The sequence below is a fragment of the Pistacia vera genome, unplaced genomic scaffold (assembly GCF_008641045.1).
Source record: "Pistacia vera cultivar Batoury unplaced genomic scaffold, PisVer_v2 Contig200, whole genome shotgun sequence".
In the NCBI taxonomy this organism is placed as follows: Eukaryota; Viridiplantae; Streptophyta; class Magnoliopsida; order Sapindales; family Anacardiaceae; genus Pistacia; species Pistacia vera.
The window spans coordinates 942,887-965,056 of record NW_022196003.1 but is presented as its reverse complement, the minus strand read 5'-3'; the positions used below and the strand labels follow the sequence as shown (position 1 = coordinate 965,056).

The 22,170-nt window shown below is 36.3% G+C and overlaps 1 pseudogene; it reads left to right on the top strand.

The window, feature by feature from the left end:
* The first annotated feature begins 572 nt into the window (after positions 1-572).
* On the top strand, positions 573-22,058 carry LOC116128484 (annotated as a pseudogene).
* The last annotated feature ends 112 nt before the right edge of the window (positions 22,059-22,170 follow it).

Sequence of the window (22,170 nt, the reverse complement as noted above, 5' to 3'; positions counted from 1 at the left end):
TCTGGATTACGGGTTTGAGTCAGGGGTACACGTAGGCCGGTATAAATCTTTGGTGCAAAATAATCGGTGTCCGTAGCTTTGTTGATTGTACAATTCTATCGAATTCAATTCAAAGTTTTCAATTCTGTCTTCAATGCGGCATCTCGCGTTACCCTTTTGGCCTTAAACTAGAAATGATTAGGCGATTGTGAAGATTGACAAACGGTGCCACGTGATTCAAAACGTCATACGATTCTTGCAAAAGCCGCACTTTCATTGTCTCCTTTCATTCTATAAACACGCTTTTTACTCAACTCATTTTCACAGTTTAAAGAAATCCAAACTGATATTTTCCTAAACCAAACACAAACTCAACAGGCTTAACCAGGGGCGGATCCAAAGTGTATCATGGCCCACCCTCAATTTTTAAAAAACAAAAATTAAATACATTATTCCATTTAGTTTGACTTTGACCCATCCTTAATTTTTATTGTCAAATATTAAAAAATTGTGTCCCACTCTCAATTTTAGAACTAAAAATTTTTGTTTAGCCCACCCTAATAAAGATTTCTGATCCGCCCCTGGGCTTAGCAATGTCTGAAGAAGCTCCAGTTATTCCTCTCCTCACCCCGTACAAGATGGGTAGTTTCAATCTTTCTTATAGGTACTTTTTCCAACTTTAAACTTTTGCAGTTTACACCCTTTCTTGTTTATACTTTAATCTCTGATGGATTTGGATGAATAGGCTTTATTTCATTCGCCCCAATAAATAGCCCAGAGAACGTTGAAAGTAAACAAAAGAGGATTTATTATTAAAAATGACCCAAAAAAAAAAAAATGAATATGTCTAGTGGCACGATATTTGTTAAAATCTTGATAGAATGAAAGGGCAATTGTAGTTGTCATGTCATGGACTCGTGTGATATAAAGAATGTAGTTGGAAGAGAATTGTACAGCAAATGTTGGATTGCGAACATGTAACGGGAAGACGTGAAGGTGAAATTGTGGAGTATTGATTACAAGAAGTGGGGCTTGAAATAATGAACATTTCCAAGATAATCATAACGGATATAGACATTATACCTTTCTTTATCATATTTAAGTAAATCTACGAATATTAGACACTTGATCTGTCAAAATTCTAACTCACCTTGCGTAAAAACCTTGAAATTAATCTCAAGATTCTAAAAATCCACTGTTTTTGTGCTCATAAATCTAAAATCAACCGACAAAGCAAGTGTTGGCGCCAACAATATCATACGCCACTACCCCCACCTTATTAAACCCACTCGTAAAATTATCATTTCCGACTTTCTCTCCAATTTTTGATGCTTTTATTTTGAGCAAAAGTTAATTAGCAAAATCTTGATAATAATATTATTATCCAAGAGATTTGAACTCAATGCCCCTCGAAACCTATACAACTGAGATACATTTTATACAAATGATCCTGTCATCGGTTACACAGATTATCCATTTCTTGAAACCACTTCTTAGACCTTTAAGTTACAGATATTGAACTTGCTTTTATCATTTGTTGTGGTTTCCATTGTAATTCACTGTATTTTCTTTTACCATAGTGTTACTTTTCTGCACTCTATATGTATAGAAAACTACCCTGTTCTAGTAATATATCATGGCAATAATTCTCTTCATGTGATTATTGTACAATTCTATCGAATTCAATTCAAAATTTTCAATTCTGCCTTCAATCCGATTCGAATTTTTCAGGTTCCGGCATGTCGCGTGACCCTTTTGGGCTTAACTAGAAATGATTCAGCGGTTGTACAAAGGCTCCACTTTCATTCTATAAACACGCATTCAACTCAGCTTGACTCAGTTTCACAGTTCAAAGAAATCCAAACTGATTGTTGATGCGTGATTTTGACACCAACTAATTGACACGTGCGTAACGTTGATTGGTCAAGAGACACATGTGATCATGGATGAAATGTAGAGTAAATGTAACAATGAGAGCTTTTTAAAGTAGTTCGGATGCTAAGGTAGCAAATCCTACGTCCATTGATAGTTGTATTAGAATCGTGGGTCAGGTCGCAACAGCGGACTGACTTACAAATGATTAGGGAAAAGTAAATACAAAGATACAAGAGAGAGAAAGCAAGTTCAGAGTGTAGAAAGGCCGAATCCCCTCAATGAAAGGGTTTTTCCTTTTTATAGTGAGATGAATGCAGATAATCATCATTAAATCCGTGGGTTGGTGCGAATGTCAGGACTAAATCCGGCTTTATGTCAAATTGCCCACCTTCCAAGCTGATGTCACGTGATTTGGAGCAGGGAATGGACACGTGGGAGCTCCACGGCGTCTTGCAGGCCTGACGTGCACTTACCGTTCTGACGGGAGTAGGTCACCCCCCCATCATGTGATTTCCCACGTCAGCCCTTGATTTCCCAGGCATAACACTGATATTTTCTTAAACCAAACACAAACTCAGCAGGCTCAAAAATGTTTGAAGAAGCTCCAGTTATTCCTCTTCTCACCCTGTACAAGATGGGTAGTTGCAATCTTTTTTATAGGTACATTTTCAAACTTTAAACTTTGGCAGTTTACACCGTTTCTTGTTTTTACTTTAATCTCTGATGGGTTTGGATTAATAGGCTTTATTTCATTCGCTCCGATAATAGCTAAGCGTTTTGTAATCTTCGGAGAGTATAAGATACCTCTTTAAAATTATCGAAAATTCCCTAAAAATATTATAAAACCCCTTAAAAAATATCAAAAAGCTCTTTATAAATATCAGAACCCCCCAATCAGGGAGATTTTTTATGCTTTTTGAAAATTGCTATGGTACTTGTAGACAACTATCTCTCAAGGGTTGATTAAAATAAAGCCACACTAGCACGATTGTTCTGGGTAATTAAGCTCTTGTTTTGTCGGGTTCTTTGATTGGTTTAGTGAAGATGGTATTTGTGAAAAGTCCCTGTTTCATCTCTTCAATTAAGAGTGTTTGGCTTTTGAGAAAGTGTTAAGAAAATGAGAATTAAAAAAAAAATAAAAAATAGAGAAACTAAAATTCATTGTTTTCTGAAATATTAAATTGAGAATCTGAAATTGGGAAGAGACTAGGAGAATATTAAATCCACATAAAAAGACTGTTTGTTTTATATGCATTAGAAAATGTATTTTTTATTTTACAGTTAAAATTCATTGTTTTCTGAAATAAGTTTTTTCTTTCAAAAGAGCACGTGTTAAGTACTTCTATAAAAATCACTTAAAAAAAATTGAAATCACACTGATCAGCTGAGGTTTCTTTTTATTAAAAGGAAAACTTTCACTAAACCCCTTAAACCAAAATACTAAACCCATGAGCTCTGATAATAGCTGATAATTCCCTACTGTTATTACATTTATTAAATGTAAATATAAAGTAATTTTATAAAATATAAGTAATAGAATATAAATACGTCATTTATGGAATAATATCATAGCATTTTATATTTATCTCTTGATAAAAAGACTTTGTATATAAAATTTAAAGAGTTTATTGTGATGAGTATAATTGAACTTTATGATTCATTTGATATGTATGTTTCAGAGTTGTTTTAGCACCATTGACGAGACAGAGGTCTTACGACTAGGGGTGGGATAATCCGGTTGACCGAACCGGATTATCAAAACCGAAAACCGAACCGGTTTTTTGGTTTGGAGAAAATCCAAACCAAAAATCGGACCGGTTTCGGTTAAAAACTGAATGTAAACCAAACCGAATATTCGGTTCGGTTACCTGTTAACCGGTTTCAAACCGGTTTTTAAATTAATCTTTAATCCTTAAAATTCTTCAATGTTTGATTTAAGTCCCAAATTTCTTCCTTTTCACACATTTTTCTACAAACAATATGTTGAGGTGATATACAGCTGCTTGAAAATTCTTGAGTTTCCTCTGAATTTAAACATGAAAATTAACCTTTTGTTGTCAGTAAATCTTCTTTGTGAATAATCTCATAAGTGTCGGCATTAAACATATAATATGAAATGTTCACTAAAAGCAGTAGTGTGTACTTGATTTTAGTCTAATGTTGTAACTTTGAGTTACTATTTGCTTGCCATCAACAATCATCCCAACAATTAATCAAAGAAAAATTAACGAAACAAAAATGAATATTATAAAACATAGAGAAAGTACTTGATTCTAGTTCCAACACAACACAAATTCAGAGAATTGAAAAGATAAACTTCAGCTAGCATCCAGGGTGGGTCTGCTCACGGTCTAGTCTCTTCAGGGTGGCGTGACTGGAGAGTGATCTGTGGACTGTGAAGAACTAAAGATCGCCAGATCGGAGCTTTCAACGCTGCTGGTGATGGCGGAGGAGCTGTTGAGGCAGATGAAGTCGTAGAGGAAGGAGGACTTGAAGGCGAATGTGAGGGTGGTGGAGATCTTTGCTATCCACAGGAACACGTGGCAGGCAGAGGAGAGGCGGCTGCTGCAACAGATCGACGCCGCGAATGAGGAGATGCCGAATCTGAGATCGAAGATTGAGGAAATGGAGAAGGAGAAGGCGGAATCGAAGAGGAGAATAGAGGAACTTGAGGAGATGATTGGGTTTATGTCTAGAAGAACAGGGTGCGAGTTTGAAGAAGAAGAAGATCAATTTGGTAGGTGTAGACTGTGGAAGACTGGAACTGCCGAACTGGAACTTTGGAAGTGACGAAGTGTGGAGAATGGAGATTTTTGTCTTTAGATTTGGAGGCGGAGAAAGACGAACTGTGAAGAGAAAATAGAGAGGAGTGTTAATTTTTTTTTTGCTTTTATATTTAGGGTAAAACCGGTTTAAAAACCGATTTAAAATATTTTTCAAACCGAAAACCAAACCGGTTTTCCGATTTTTTGCATTTTATAAACCGAAAACCAAACCGGTTTGTAAAAAAACCTAATTTTCGGTTCGGTTTCGGTTCGGTTTCAGATTATTTATCCCACCCCTACTTACGACAATGTTCCTCAACCTCATGCCATCTTATTTTACTCTCAGGGTATGTTTGGTTCAGAAAATATTGTATTACTGAGAATGTTATATTAAGGGGAAGATAGATTACTTTGAAAGATTACTGGAAATGTTATCTTAATGTGTTTGGTTGGGAGGAATAAATTGGTGGATATGTTATTTAAATTACTGAATTGCCTTCTTTCTAAATATAATTATTTAGACTATTAATTAACCCCCTACATTTAAAATTTTAGCTAAAACACCTCATAATAAAAGTTTAAAAATCAATAAAGACACCCCTACCCACCCAGCCACTATCGGTCAAGGGCCACCATCACTGTCTATCATCCGTCGAAAACCAAACAGTGCATGGCTGGCCGGATTTAGCCAGTTGTGCATCGATATGGTCATTTCCGGCCAGATAAATCTGGCCGAAAATGGCCAGATCTATTCTGACCATTTTTGGCTAGATTTATCGATCTGACTGTTAATCTGGCCGGAAATGGCCAGATCTATTCTGGCCGTTTTTGGCTAGATTTATTGATATGGCTGTTAATGGCTAGATAGATGGCCATTAACGGCCACAGATCTGGCCGTTTCCAACCAAATTTAACGATCTGGCCATAAACGGCCAAATCGAAAAATCTGATCGAAAATGGCCAAATCAATTCTGGCCATTTTTGGCTAGAGATCTAGCCGAAATGGCCATGTCAACACATGACTGGTCAGATCCAACCGTCCGTGCGCCGTTTGGTTGTTGTGGCCAGCCTGCCCGCGGTGGTAGTTTTGGTGGGCTGGAATTTGTTTTAAATACAAGGACATTAATGTCCAAAGGCTTAATTAATTAGTGGTAAAATTGTGATGGCAGGTTCAGGTAAATTAATTTAAAAATAAGGGTATTTTTGTCTAAAAAATTTATTAATAAGGGGTAAAATTATAACAAAAATAAGATTACCAAATAATCTTGAAATACCTAAGAAAATGGAGGTAATCAGATTACCTCCTATATTACCAACATTAATTACTATTGGTTTTAGAAGATTACTGGAATGTTATATTACTTGACAACCAAATGTGATAATTAATCAAGTAATATAAGATGACATTGCCTCAGTAATTCTCTATTACCTCCAACCATAAGATGATATTACCTCAGTAATCCCCTGTTACCTCCAACCAAACACACCCTCAGAGAACAACTAAAGGTGGTCTTCTCATAGCTGAAGTCACTGATGTTTTTGACACTGTTCAAGGGTAATTTTGTTTATACATATGTATTAGAGTAAAAGGTTGGCAACATTTGAATATTCAATGTCTACCTTCTGGGTTGAAATTTGATAAGCTCTTTAATTTGTTTCTTTGATATTTTAGTTATCGACATACTCCTGGAATATGCACACAGGGACAAGTTGAAGCATGGAAACCAATTGTGGATTGTAAAAGAGAAACGAAAATGTATAAGTGCTAGTTGTTAAGCCACAATTATAGGACTGTTAACTTTCTATTAAAAGACTGTTAAGTCTGTTACAATCTATTATGCTTATGCTAGTATATAAAATAACGCTATGGCTACTTTACTCTTAACGAAATACACATCAAATAAAGGAATTTTCCAAATTTTTCTACCTCTTCTCTCTCTCGACCTTAATTGTTTCTTCTCATGGTATCAGACCTATTGGCAAACGTCAACAATGGATGAAATTCATGCATTGTCTTCTTCCATTAATAGCTTAGACAATAATTCAAGTTCCAATCGTGCAATTGAGTCCATTAATCTTGAAAATTCTCACACAATGTCCTTATCAACTCTTCTAGTGATTTCGCCCAAATTGACAAGAGAAAATCATCAATTTCGGAAATCGCATATTCTATTTGCTATTGGTTCTCAAGATTTAGAAGAACATCTTACTGGATTAAACTCTTGTCCAGCTCAGTTTATCAGAGTGCAGTCAGATAGTTTGAATTCAATGTTGACTACAAAACCTAATCCAGATTATGCTCTTCGGAAAAAGGTTGACAAGCTCTTAGTTAGTTGGTTACTTGCTTCATATTTATATCTATGTTCAGTTTGATCTCTAAATGTCAATATTCTACTGATATTTGGTTTAGTCTAGAAAAGGAATTTCTTACTGAGTCTAGGGCAAAAACACAGCATGTCAAGAGTTTATTACATAATACTAAGAATGACAGTTTGAATATGCATGATTACTTTGTGAAAATGAAAAGGTTTGCTAAAAGTTTATCAGCCAGTGGAGTAGTTGTCACAGATGAAGAACTACTGAATTACATCTTAGATGGACTTGAGTCTAAGTATGATGTTGCAGTTGTAAATATAATATAAACACTTGGTTAGAATCAAAGCTGGATCTTGATCTGTCTGTTCAAGAAGCTCAAATTATACTACAAAAGTTTGAACTCAAACAAAAAAGGCAAATGCAATGATGAAATTTGTTGTTAATGCTAAATTTCATGGGAGTTCTGTCAAAATTGAAAACTTTTCATCTGATGCAGTGAATAAGAAAACACAATCTGAACAATCTTAGTTTGTTACTAGTCAAACTCAATTCAACTCTCTCCAACACCTATTGTGCAATCTGTAAATTTTATGTCTTCACACTCTACCACTTAACAAAATCAATTGATGAATTCTGCACTTCATAATCAGTTTTATCCTCAACCTTTTCCTGGAGGTTTCTATAATGGTCGAGGAAGAGGCAGAAGTGGAAACAAAACCAGATTTATATGTCAAGTTTGTGGAAAAACTGGCCATCTTGCATTGAATTGCTACCATCGGTTTGATGTGCATTTCACTGCAACAGAAACAACTTTATGGCTCCAGGCTACTCTTCCTCACAAGAATCTTTTCGAAGACCTCAATATTCCAGGGGAATTCCTTAACAATATTCCCATGGACAACCTCCAATGATGCAAATGTGTAATGACTTCTTTCTACTAGTATACTTTATAACATATACAATGAAAACATACATAAACATATGAAAATAGTTGGGCCCAAATTTTTCTTTACTTATAAAATATAATTCTTTACATATACTAAAATAACAAGTATAAAAACTTAGTAACGGTGGACAGTAATGCCAATTCTCTTCGCTTGTCGACTTCCTTCCGATCGTTGCTCACCTATTTTTTGCCAAACATAGAAAAACAACGGGGTGAGCACAAAAATGCTCAGTAAGTAAATCCCTTATCTCTTCTCCTTCTTTGGTTTTTTCCTTACTTAATTCTCTGCTTCTTTCTTTCATTCTTAGTTCTTTCTCCTTTCTTTCTCGGTTTCTAATTCTTGCTGTTCTTTCTTTCTTCCTAATTCTCGCTGTTCTTCCGTTCTCTCTGTTCTTTCTTTCTTCCTATTCTTTCTATTCTTTCTAACCATGATGGGATACATGGTAATATGCATGAATGAAATGCATGTGCAATAATGCATAAAAATGCATTTTCTTTCTTCTTTCTATTTCTTATTCTTTTCTTTCTTGTCTTGCTTGCTCAAGCTTCTCTTTTCTTTCTTGTTTTTCTTTTCTTTTCTTTGCTTGTTCAAGCTTTCTCATTCTTTCTTATTCTTATTCTCTTATTCTTTCTTTTCTTGTTCTTATTCTCTTATTCTTTCTTATTCTTTCTTTTCTTATTCTTTGCCAATCGATCTTGGTTGATGCGTGGATTTGGAACCTTGGCCGTGTGAGTGAGTATAGTCCTCATCTACATGCACTCTTGCGGACCGTACAAATTCTTCTTTCTTCTTAGGCCACTCAATTAAGGTGGCATGCATGCAGAAAATTCTTCTTATCCACATACACTCTTACGGGTCGTACAATTCTTCTTCTTCTTATGCCACTCAATTAAGGTGGCGTGTATGTGAGAATTTCTTCTTAACACTCACAGTTCCCCATCACACCAACCTATTCTTTTCTCTTCTTCACCACTTTTTCTTTCTTTAATTCTTTAATGCTTATTCTTTCTTTCTCTTTACTCTTAAAGTGTTTTATTCTAAAAATTCTTCATTCTTTCTTAAATTATTACACATATACAAATATATGCATGTGGATGGCTCATTCTTAAAATTCTTACTTAAATGCACTCATGAAATGCAAATATGCAATGTTGCATAAAATTAAGGTTTCTACTCATACTCATGCTTCTCTTAGGCATTTCATCAAACAATAAATGTGTATATACAAACCCTAATTTAATTATCATTCTATTTGTTTCTTAAGCCATCCAAATTGAGGGAAAAACTCTCTTGTACCATCATCATACCTGCACGGCAAAAACACTCCCAAAAGTTTTCTCCAATTCTTCCAATTTCAACCCATCACATACACTTCTCATACTCAAATATATCCAACAACAAGCATAAATAATCATCAATCTCATCTCAATTTATCAATAATCTTAACATATGCACGCTTAAAAGAAATCTCTACTCACTTGATTTCTTAAACTTTAATTTAAGTTGGATTTTGAGTGGAATTTACTTACCTTATACTTGAGTAATCTCTACTAAGCTCTCTACTCTTTTTGGATTCAAATCTTCTCTTAACCCTAAGCATAAACTTCATAAGAACTCAACTTTTACATAAATAAATCATAGATAAAGAGTAAGAATTCTCACCTCTTGTTGCCTAGGATCAAAACCCTATTAAAATCCACTCAAAAACCCTCAAAATCCTTGGAGAATTGAGTGAACAATTGAGAGAAAATGGATAACGAGAGTGGCGGTGGAATGAGAGAAATAAGGGTTTCAAACCCTTAACATTTTATTTTATAAACACACTTTCTCATTTTGCCCTTACTCTTTCTTAGAAATTCCATCTATGTCCCTTAGTCAATTACTATAATGCCCTCATTTTTATTGCATTTTACATTAAATTCTCTCTCTTTTCACTCCCCACTTTTTCAACTAATTTTGAGTGAAAAGACCATTTTACCCTTAATGCAAGTTTTAAGGCATTTTCTTCATATTCTCTTAAAATAATTCTAACAAAAATCAACTAAGGGCTATAAAACATAATTTAAATCATGTACCTCCATGTTGGGTGTTACAATTCTCCCCCCCTTAAAAGAATTTCGTCCTTGAAATTCAAACGAACAGCTCCGGGTAACGGTTCTGCATGTCTTGCTCTGTCTCCCATATAGCTTCTTCAACTTTATGATTTCTCCAGAGGACTTTTATTAAAGGGATATTTTTGTTCCAGAGCTCTTTAATTTTTTTGTCCAAAATCTGCACTGGATGCTCCTCATAAACAAGATTCTCTTCCAAGTCTACGTCCTCTATACTCAGAATATGGGAGGGATTACTTATATACTTTCGAAGCATCGAGACATGAAATACATTATGAACTTTGTCCATATTGGGTGGTAGTGCTAATCTGTAGGCCACATTTCCTACTCGCTGTAACACCTCAAATGGACCAATGAATCTCGGTGCTAACTTTCCTTTACCGCATCACCCGTTTGTAGGGGAAACTTTCAAAAAAACTTTGTCACCCACTTCAAACTCAACTTCTTTTCTTTTCAGATCAACATAGCTTTTCTGCTTATCTTGGGCTTGTTTCATTCTGCTTCTGATTAGCTTTACATCTTCTATCATTTTCTGAGTCATTTATGGACCAAGAGCTATATTCAACTCATCTCTCTCACCCATCTCATCTCAATGCAGTGGAGATCTACACCGTCTACCATACAAAGCCTCATAAGGAGCCATCTTAATTATAGACTGGTAGCTATTATTATAAGCAAACTCCACAAAGGGTAACATCTCATGCCAGGATACTTTATAATCCATACAGCATGCTCTCAACATATCCTCAAGCACTTGATTTGTTCTCTTTGTCTGGCCATCTGTTTGAGGATGATAAGCAGTACTAAAAGCCAACATGGTATCCAAGTTCTTCTGTAAACTCATCCAGAAAGCTGAGACAAATCTGGAATCTCTGTCTGATACTATTGTCTTGGGTACACCATGAAGTCTCACTATCTCTTTAATATACATCTGGGCCAATTGATCCGAAGTGGTACTCTCCTTTACCTTGTGTCTCTCACAACATCTTAGTAGCATTTCACACTTAGCAAGCTCAGCCTTCTGCAACAAATTTTACATCAGTAGCATTTCATACTCAACAAGCTCAACCTTCTGCAACAAATTTTACACCAACTGATCCTGCTTGGTACATAGACTCAGGAGCAACAGATCATGTAACCTCAAACCTGAATCAACTGAATATTTGTAAGAACTACCATGGTGAGGAGCAGCTCTAAGTTGGCAGTGGTGAGTATTTCTCTATTTCCCGCAGTGGACATTCAATTTTCCCTAGCAATTTACATTCCAAATGCTTGCATCTTAAGAATATACTTTGTGTTCCCAAAATCACTAAAAATATCCTTAGTATCTCTAGGTTTACAAAAGACAATAATGTTATTGTAGAGTTTGATGCTAATTGCTATATTGTCACGGACAAATCAACAAGAGCCATGTTGCTACAAGGGGGCCTTAAAAGAGGTCTCTATCAGCTAAACATTCCATCTAAGCCCTATAATTCTCCTTGCTTGCCTACTTTGTCTTCTTTCTATCCATCGCAGAACTATGCAGTTACTGCACAAGCTCTATGGTCTCCTGATGAATCCTTATCCAGGTTGCAAAATTCTGTTGAGTCTGTTTATACAAAGACTCAAGCAATTAGTACTTCGAACAATAATTAGTCTATCATCGGTTCTAATAACAATCAAACTGTTACTAGCTCACATTGTACTATCCCTTTTATCAATAAAACTCTGATTTCTTATTCTTCCAATGTAAATTCTGGTCTTGTAACTTCTGATTCTATTCATAATCTTAATTCTATTAAATGTGAATTTGATGTCTCAAATGCTAATTGCTTAATAGTGGACAAGCATTCCCACCAATACATAAGTTGGCATAAAAGATTTGGACCAGCCCCTGTTTCTTTGGTAGAAGGCTTCAAATTTTATGTCCAATTTTTAGATGATTTTAGTAGGTACACATGGTTGTTCCCTCTTAGGACAAAAGCTGAGGTTAAGTCCATTTTTATTAAGTTTCATCAACTTGCTGAAAGACAATTTGGCACCAAATTAAAATGTCTTTAATCTGACCAAAAAGGAGAGTACAAATCTCTTCTCCCTTATCTTCATGATACTGGTATCTAGTACAGACACTTGTGTGCTTATTTCCACCAACAAAATGGTAGGAGTAAGAGAAAACATAAACACATAGTAGAAACAAGACTCACCTTGCTTGCTCATGCCTCCATGCCTCTAAAATATTGGTGGTTAGCCTTTGAAACATTAGCCTTTCTCATTAACAGGATGCCTATTAAGGTTCTTCAAAATGATACACCTTATTTCAAACTTTTCAAAACAGTTCCTTCCTATGATAGCCTTAAATTTTTTGGATGTACTTTTTTTCTTTTCTGCGAAATTTCAATAGCCATAAGTTTGACTTCCACTCTTCCAAGTGTGTCTTTGTAGGCTACAGTTTAGTACACAAGGGGTACAAATGTCTTAGAGTTGATGGTGAGATCTTCATTACCCCGACTGTTAAATTCAATCAGATAGAATTTCCTTTTTCAATTGGTACCTTTGATGATAATTCAAGTGTGTCTACTCTTAGTCCTGACCCTCAAACCAATAATTCCTCTATTTTACCTTGTGTCATTGTTCACAATGCTTTTTCTCCTATTGCATCTACTCCACAAATAACAGCTAGCTCTAAATCTTAAGCTCCTTTGCACAATACAACAGTTGGTACTCATTCTAAAGCAATAAACATTAATTCTTCCCCATTGACTTCCCATGTTACCTTACTTGAACCACATAGATAAATTGAACCAGAAAGCCTTTCTCCTACATCCAGTACACATACTAGCTTATCTAAACCACTTAGCTCAAGAACCAAACAGATCCCACTCTACATTCAACCCACATACCAACTTACCTAACCCATATAACTCAACTAAACCAGCAACTTTTCTCCTACATTCAGCACACATACTAGCTTACCTGAACCATTTAGCTCAACAGAACCAAATAGATCTCACTCTACATTCAGCCCCATACTAGCTTCCCTGAACCAAATTATCCTGCATCCAATACAGATACTGGCTTCCCTGAACCAAAATGCCCTCACTCACTTCAATTTCACCAAAAAGTCCTCATCCAATATCAAAACTTCCAACAGTCAATTCAGATTACTTACCAGCCTGCTCACTTAAAGTTGATCTTAACCCATCAAAGTTCTCTGATGTTCTCACCAAATCTGTTGGCAATACAAATTTGTTGCTTGGGATGTGCAACAAATTGATGTGAACAATGTCTTTCTCAATGACACCTTAAATGAGACAGTATATATGAAGCAACCAATAGGATTTGAATCAGCTGTTCAGCCCTCTTTTGTATGCAAATTGAACAAAGCTTTATATGGACTCAAATAGGCTCCTAGAGCCTGGTTTGATAAGCTGAAAACTGGCATTCAAGATAAAGATTCAAAAATTCAGTGTTCGATTCTAGCCTATTCATTCTCAAGTTGCAAACTGGTTTCATTTATGTTATAGTGTATGTGGATGATATCCTCATAACAGGGTCATATTTAATCTACATTGGTCAATTGGTGAAGAATTTAAATGACCAATTTGCACTCAAGACTTTAGGCTCTCTAAAGTACTTCTTAGGATTGGAAGCAACCAGGTCACATTTTGGCATTCATCTCAGATAGTCCAAATATGCTTCTGACCTGCTTATTAAGACCAAAATGATTGAAGCTAATCCTTGCTCCACACCTATGGCCATCGGTACCAAACTAAGTAGCAATGACAGTGAACTTTTTGATAATCCAAGCTTGTACAAAAGCACCATAAGAGCCTTACAATACCTGACCCTTACTCGCCTAGATATTAGCTTCATTGTTAATTGCCTTAGTCAATTCTACAAGCCCTTACTGATTTACAGTGGCAAGCTCATAAAAGGGTACTCAAGTACATCAAAGGGACTTTAAATTTTGGGCTACAATTTAAACCAGCAAGCTCCTTGCATGTGGAATGATATGCTGATGCAGATTGGGGTAGCAATGTTGAAGATAGAAAGTCAACTAGTGGGTATTGTGTTTACTTGGGCCTTAACTTGATTCAATGGAGTTCAAGAAAGTAAAAGGCTGTTGTTTTATCCTCAACTGAGGTGGAATACAGAGCCTTGGCACAAACTGCTACACAAGTGGCTTGGCTGCAAAGCATGTTTACTAAACTAGGGATCACACCTCATACAACTCCTGTTATTTGGTGTGACAATGATAGTGCAGGAGCCTTAGCTTCAAATCCCCTTTTTCATGCAAGAACTAAACATATAGAAATAGATGCTCACTACATTAGAGAACAAGTCCTGGACAAAAGTCTTGTTGTCCAATAGGTGCCCTCAAAGCTTTCAATTGCTGATTTACTGACCAAACCCCTGTCTGTTGCACAGTTTTCTAAGTTAAGACAGAAGCTGAATGTTGCTGCCCATGATTCCTCTTCTTGATATGCATATGGCTGCCCTTGATTTCTCTTCTTAATATGAAGTGTTTCTTTTGTTTTTGGTCTGTCAAAATGCAATGCAGGTTATTGACCTTGTGCAATAAAGATTACTAATCTTGGTATGGTATGCTTTTGGTTTGTTGCTGGAGTTATGCTTTCTGGTCTGTCAAAGTGCATTGCAAAATTCTAACCTTATGCAATGAAGGTTACTGAATTGGTATGCTGGAGACTTTGTCATCATTCAGAGTTGGATAACTAATGCTGCCAGATGAACACAGCCGAAAATTGCATCTTGCTTAAGATTAAAGTAGCAGCGTAAATAATATTCTGAAATCTGCTCTGGATTCAGTCTTTTTTTATCTGTGCTCATTTCATTTCCTTTGAGAAAGTATGAAGTTCGACATGTACAACTACTCAGCTCCTCAGCCTTGTTTTCAACATGATTCATTTTTCTTTTATGGCACATTGCAAACTACAAAATACATTGATGTCCTGCATTGATGCCAGGATCTATTGCTATACTGAGAACCTCCTAAAGGTGTTGCTATACTGCACTGAGTTACTACTGGAAGTATTGACTAAAAGATGCGAGTGTGAAAGTATTAAATTTTCCCAATTTGGTTTGTAGGGAAGTGGTGACCAAAAAGTGATGCAGATGCAAAAGTGTCAAGATCAAATGTGAAAGCACTAAAAATCCCCAGTTTAGTTTGAGGGGAAGTGTTGACCAAAGAGGATGTAAATACAAAACTGTCAAGTAGTAGGTGCACACTAAACTTTACCTAAGTGATGTCGTTTTACTTTACAAAGGAATGCTAGTTTGTTATGTTAGCTTGAATTGTACAAAAAGGGAAAAATGATTCCCTTGTCGGTTAGTTTAGTTAAAAACAGAAGTAAAATCCAATTTTTCTTGCTCTTCTTCATGTTTCTCTGAATTTTTGATACTGTTTCACAACTATCACTGTAGCTACTTTACTCTTAATGAAATACAAATCAAATAGAGGAGTTTTCCAAATGTTTCTTCCTCTTGTCTCTCTCAACCTTAACTGTTTCTTTTCATGGATGTTGTTCATGCCAAAGGTGGGATCTTCTTTTGTCAACTTTGGCATGTAGGAAGAGTTTCAAATAAAGGTTTATTCATTGTAATCATTGAATCACAAGATTAATGTTATAGACTTCTTTTGTAATTTGGGGTTTTTCAAGGTCGAGTGTAGAAATTTTATATTAGATTTATGGAAAGCAGATAATGGAAAGATTTTTATTCTATTTTGTTAGTAATCTCTTGTTCTACAATTTTGGGGTGTTAAAAAAGGTACAAGAACCGAACCAAACCGGTAACCGAACCAAATTCCAATTATCTGAAAAACTGGTTCGATTTCAGTTCAAAAAAATTAAAAAACCAAATTTTTGGTTCAGTTACCGGTTTGGGAGAATGTGGAAAATGGTTAACCAAAACTAGGTTTACTAACCGGTTTATTATAAAAATATTAAATTAAAAAAAATATATAAAATATTAAATTAAAACCGGTTCAAAACCAGTTAACCGATTTGTACTAACCGGTTTTTTAGTTAATCGGTTTGGTTTCAGTTCAAGCAAATTCTTGAACTGAAAAACCGGTTCAGCTCACAAAATCGGTTAACCGGTTCGGTTAACTGGTTTTGAAAAACCCTACTACAATTTACTTTGTTACAAAGTGGAGAAAGATTTAATTGCATGTAACTTGAGAGAATAAGTTAGTACAGGAAAGAGATGCTTACTTCTTACCTTTTCATTTCGGATTTTTAATGGTATATTTCTTTTTTATAGGCTTTAGATTATAGATCTTTATGAGTTCTCCCTCTCTTGTCTATTCAGAATTTCAGCCCAATGGTCAAGCTCCAATCTCCTTGGGATTTCATGTAATCATCTTGCTACTCAGGATTCTTCGTGAACTAATAGTCAAGCCATTGACATGTCAAATTCGATCCAATGACATTAACGTTACACAATTTGCACCTCCAAGGTGACTAAAGACATATGAAATCCCTCAAATTGTGAATAATTCCAGGCTTGCTGCAAGGAATGCTATTGAGGCCGGTAATTCTTTTTCTAAAATTAAAACATAAGTTTTTTTGCATAATACTACAACCAATTAAATCAAAGAATGATCATTTATCATCCCACATTTAGTCTTTAGATTCAGGTTGGTAACGTTGTGTACATTTCGATAGGTTTCGATGGAGTTGAGACTCATGGCGCACATGGTTACATTTTTGACCAATTTATGAAGGATCAATTGAATGATCGGATAGACTAGTATGGTGGATCCCTGAAGAACCGTTGTCGGTGTGCTTTGGAGATAGTTAAAGCTGTTGCAAACGAGATAGGAGCAGAGAAAGTTCATAGTAGGCTTTCTCCCTTTGCTGAATATAATGAATCCGGGGACTCGTATCCAAAAGCATTAGGTCTGTACATGGTAGAGTCCTTGAATAAGTATGGTATTCTCTACTGTCATATAATTGAGCCCAAAATGAAAAAAAATGGGAGAAAAATATGAATGTCCTTGTTGGTTTTGCAAGAGAATACAAGAGAGAAAATTGATGAAAAAGAGACAAAATGAAGGCTGAAAAAATGCTCTGTTTTGCATTCAAAAAACAAGTATAATTTACACAAGAACCTGCCACTGTTTCACCTAAAGTTTTGCAAATTTAAAATTTGAACAAGGCACATTCAACTAATGCACGTACAAACCTATCAAATACATCACTTAATCAAACCTAATTCACCTAAACACATCACTGAAATCATTCTAAACAGTAACCAAAAAACTGCTTCTCCATGCATAGTGGAAGTTCAAACGGCAACAACAAAACATGCAATTTGAATTTTCTATCAACTTTATCATTTCCAACATGATATCACAATCTTCAACACTCCACCTTGATATCATTGCTGGAAACACCAAGTCTGAGCCTTAGATATTTAAACTTGGCTTTGGATAAAGCCTTGGTCATAATATATGCAACTTGTTCTTCACCCCGGCAATGCATCAGCTCAATTTCTCCATCTTGTTCTGCTTCCCTTACAGCATGAAACTTTATCTTTCGACCATGAAGAACTAGTTCTTTAGCCATAGCTACTGCCGATTTATTGTCACAAAAGACCACAATAGGCCTCCTCTAGTCTACTTTAAATCATTCAGAATTTTCCTAACCAAATGGCTTGGTTCACGGTAGCAGCAGTAGAAATGTATTTTGCTTCAACTGTGGACTGAGTTGTAGTTTTCTTTTTTTTGGACAGCCAACAAATAGCACCTGAATTCAAGAAAAATACATAGCCGGAAGTAATTCTCATATCATAAATGGATCCAGCCCAATCACTGTATGAGTCTGCAACAAGCTGAAAATTTTTAGACCTCTTGAACCACACACCAAATTCAAGATTGCCTTTAATATATCTCAACACCCTCTTTGTTGCCCTGAGATGCATTTCACTCGGTTGGCACATGAACCTGGAGAGAAGACTTGTTGCAAACATTAAATCAGGCCTGGTTGCTGTTAAGTATAGCAAATAACTTATTAAACTTCTATACAAACCCTCATCTACCTTCACAGTCCCATCTTCTCTGTTTAGTTTCTGATTTGCAACCAGTGGAGTATCCACTGATTTGTACTTATCCATGCCAAACCTTTTAAGAACTTCATTAGCATACTTCTTCTGATTGACAAAAATCCCACATGAAACGTGACTAATTTCCATACCAAGGAAGTAAGACATTTCTCCGAGGTCTATCATTTCAAATTCACAATGCATGGCTTCTTTAAACTCATTCAACTGACTTGGACTACTTCTGGTGATGAGAAGATCATCTACATAGAGTGAGACAATAATCAATTCTCCTTCCAACTCTCTCACATATAAGGTGTGCTCATTGGGGCTCCTAAAATAACCCAAGTTGGTCAAATAATCATTGATCCTACTGTACTAGGCTCTTGGAGCTTGCTTTAGGCCATACAAAGTCTTCCTTAAAAGATATACTTTGTTCTCTTGACCTTTGACTTGGTACCTTTCCGGTTGCTCAATATAAATCTCTTCATTGAGCCAACCATTCAAGAATGCAGGCTTGACATCCAATTGAGAGATTTTCCACCCAAATTGTGCCGCCAAAGCAAGTAGCAACCTAATTGTATAATGTCTAACCACGAGTGCAAATGTATCTTCAAAATCAACTCCATATTGTTAAGCAAATCCCTTAAAAACTAGCCTAGCTTTATGCTTATGAACTGAACCATCCAGATTAAGTTTCCTCTTGAAAATCCACTTGACTTGAATCACTTTTCTATCCTCTGGTCTATCCACTAGTTTCCAGGTTTGACTTTTCTCTATCATTGCTAACTACTCTTGCATAGCAACTCTCCAAGCTTTTGATGTTGCTGCTTCAGATAAGCTTGTTGGTTCAAGTGCAGCCATGTTGCACCTCTAATACACCTTAGCCAAAGATCTGGTAACTCTAACTAGGAAATTCTCTTCAGCTTCACTTTCATCTTCTTCAAAAACTTGACCACTAGCAGCTTCAGTCAGCCGTGGTCTTGCCTCTTCATCAACTTTGTTCTCCTCCCAATTCCAAACACCATTCTCATCAACCTTAACATCTTTAGTAATATGTATCTTCTTAGTTTCTAGAATGTACACTCTATAGGCCTTGGATTGATTGCTATATCCAATGAGTATCCTTATAATTGATTTGTCATCTAGCTTACTCCTTTTGACTGTTGGAACAAGAACATAACAAATACTTCCAAAGACCCTTAGATAGTCCATGGCTGGCTTGACTCCATACCATGCTTCAGTGGGGAGCCTATTAAGTAGATAGATTGAGGTATTAACAACCTCTGCCCAGAAACACTTCAACAACCATACATCTCGCCATTTCTATAACATTCGTATTCCTTCTCTCACTTACTCCATTTTGTTGTGGAGTATAAGGACTGTTGTATTGGTGCTTAATCAATGCGTCTATACAAATTGCTTTAAACTCCTTTGAAATGTACTCACTCCCATTGTCACTCCTCACTATTTTAATACTCAAACCAGTTTGGTTTTCAACTTGCAGCTTAAACCTCCCAAAAACTCCAGCCACTTCATTCTTTTGCTTCAAGAAGTACACCCAACACATTCTAGACCAATCATCAATGAACAAGACAAAGTACTTGCTCCCATTCAATGAAAGTGTTTGCATAGGTTCACATACATATGTGTGGATAAGTCGGAGTTTCTCTATAGCTCTCCAAGCTTGATTTACGAGAAAGAGTTATCCGCTTAGCTTGCCAAGTTGACATGCAGGGCATATAGACTTGATTTCATCAATTTCGGGCATGTTCTGAACCAGCTGTTTGGTCTAAATTTCTTTAAGGCCATGGTAGTGAAAATGGCCAAATCTTTTATTCCATATTTATGATTCATCTACCTTAGCATTATGAGCCTTAAATTCTGATTTTTTCCAGTCAATGAGGAAGCTCTTTCCCATCATTCTAACCTCCATAAGTTCACAACCCTCACTATCTAAAATTTTGCAAGATTGATCCTGAAAATGGAGGACATATTTTCTCTCTAACATTTGTCCTACACTAAGCAAACTTTGGCTTATTTTAGGAACATAAAGAACATTAATCAGCTCAGTACCTGATTGAGTTTGCACAGCCACATCACCTCTGCCCTTGACATCTACAAACTCTCTATTCCCTATCTTAACCTTGGACTGATATGCCTTGTCCAAGCTGATGAAGCTTTGCAAATTCGAAGTCATGTGGTTGGTGCAACCGCTATCAATCAACCAGGTCTCATTGTAAAGTGAAGTTGTGCAGCAGGATGCCATAAACAATTGCTCAGCTTCTTGGCCTTGCTGCTGGTCTTCGACCATTTGAGCTTACTACTGGGAAGGTTCTACTTTGTTTTTGCAGACTCTCTCTATGTGGCCAAATTGCTTGCAGGCCCTGCATTGGATTCCTGCCCTGAACCAACACATTTTCTCTGAGTGTCCCTTCTTCTTACAGTGAGAACACGGTGGATACTCTTTCATCCCACCTGATTTGTTCCATTGATTGTTTGCCCTTTCCTTCCCCTTCTTGTCTCCAACGTTCCTCTTATTGCCTCCTTGCACAAACTTCCTTTTGTGAGTTGCAATCATAGCATCTTCACTTGCATCTTCTTGTCTTAAAAGTCTCCTCTACTCTTGAGCTTGTAAGAAATGGCCTAGCTCAGTGAGAGTGATTTGAGACAAGTCATTAGAGTCCTCAAGAGAAGAGATTTTGGGCTCAAATTTTTTGGGTAAGCTCACCAACACTTTCTCTACTATTCTTCTACCTGTCAATCCACCCCAGGCAGCCTAATTTTGTTAACCACACTCATCAACCTGTCAACATACTCATTCACCTTCTCGAATTCTTACATTCTTAGCATTTCAAATTCCCTTCTCAAGTTCAACACTTGCATGCCTCTTGTTGTGTCACTTCCCATAAACTCTTCTCTCAACTTATCCCATGCTTCCTTTTGTGTTTCATACGCCATAATCCTTGTGAAAACAAGGTCAGTTACGGTTGCATGGATGTGAGATAGGGCTCTCGGTGCCTTGGCAACTTCTTCTTCATGTATCCTAATTTGATTCAGGGTGGGATTTGGTCCCAACTGAGGTGTTTGACGATTTTCCTCCACATATTGCCACAGCCTTGTCCACAAAGGAATGCCTTCGTCTTGACAGGCTACATGTGGTATTGTTCGCCATTGAAGACTAGAGGAGTAAGAGAAGCCGTAGGTTATGCCATTAAAACAAATTATTTGGAGTTTGACAGTGAAGATGTCGTAACAAGGGTTGAAAGGTTGAATAAGGAAGATGAGTGTATCAAGCCCTTTAAGATCAGTATGAGCTCTGATACCAATTGTTGGTTTTGCAAGAGAATACAAGAGAGAAAACCGATGAAAGAGAGACAAAACGAAGGTTGAAAACAATGCTCTATTTTGCATTCAAAAAACAGGGATAATTTATACAAGAATCCGCCACTGTTTCACCTAAAGTTTTGCAAATTTAAAATTTGAACAAGGCACATTCACTAATGTCCGTACAAACCTATCAAAAACATCACTTAATCAAACCTAATTCACCTAAACACATCACTGAAATCATTCTAAACGATAACCAAAAAACTGCTTCTCCATGCACAGTGGAAGTTCAAACGGCAGCGGCAAAACATGCAATTCGAATTTTCTGTCAACTTTATCATTTCTAGCATGATATCACAATCTCCAACAGTCCTTACTGTTTACTGCCCATGAGAAAGGCTTTCAATGGTACTTTTCTCACCGCAGGTGGTTACGACAGGAAAGATGAAACCGATGCTATAGCCAAGGGTCGTGCGAATGTTGTTTATGGTCGTTGGTTCTTAGCTTATCCTGATTTGTCAAAGAGATTTGAGCTCAATGCTCCTCTCAATGATCATAACAAAGAGACATTTTATATAAATAATCCCGTTACCGGTTACACAGATTATCCATTTCTTGAAACCACTCAGCTTTTAATAAATGAGAATTCAAAGTTGTTTAATCATTCATTGTTGTATTTTCTCTTACCTTGAGTTTGTTATTTTCTTGAACTGTATATGTTTAGAAAACAACTCTATGTTGATAATAAAATTCTAAGGCCAAGGGTTTTACAATGGCAATAATCCTCTTTAGATGATTGTGTTT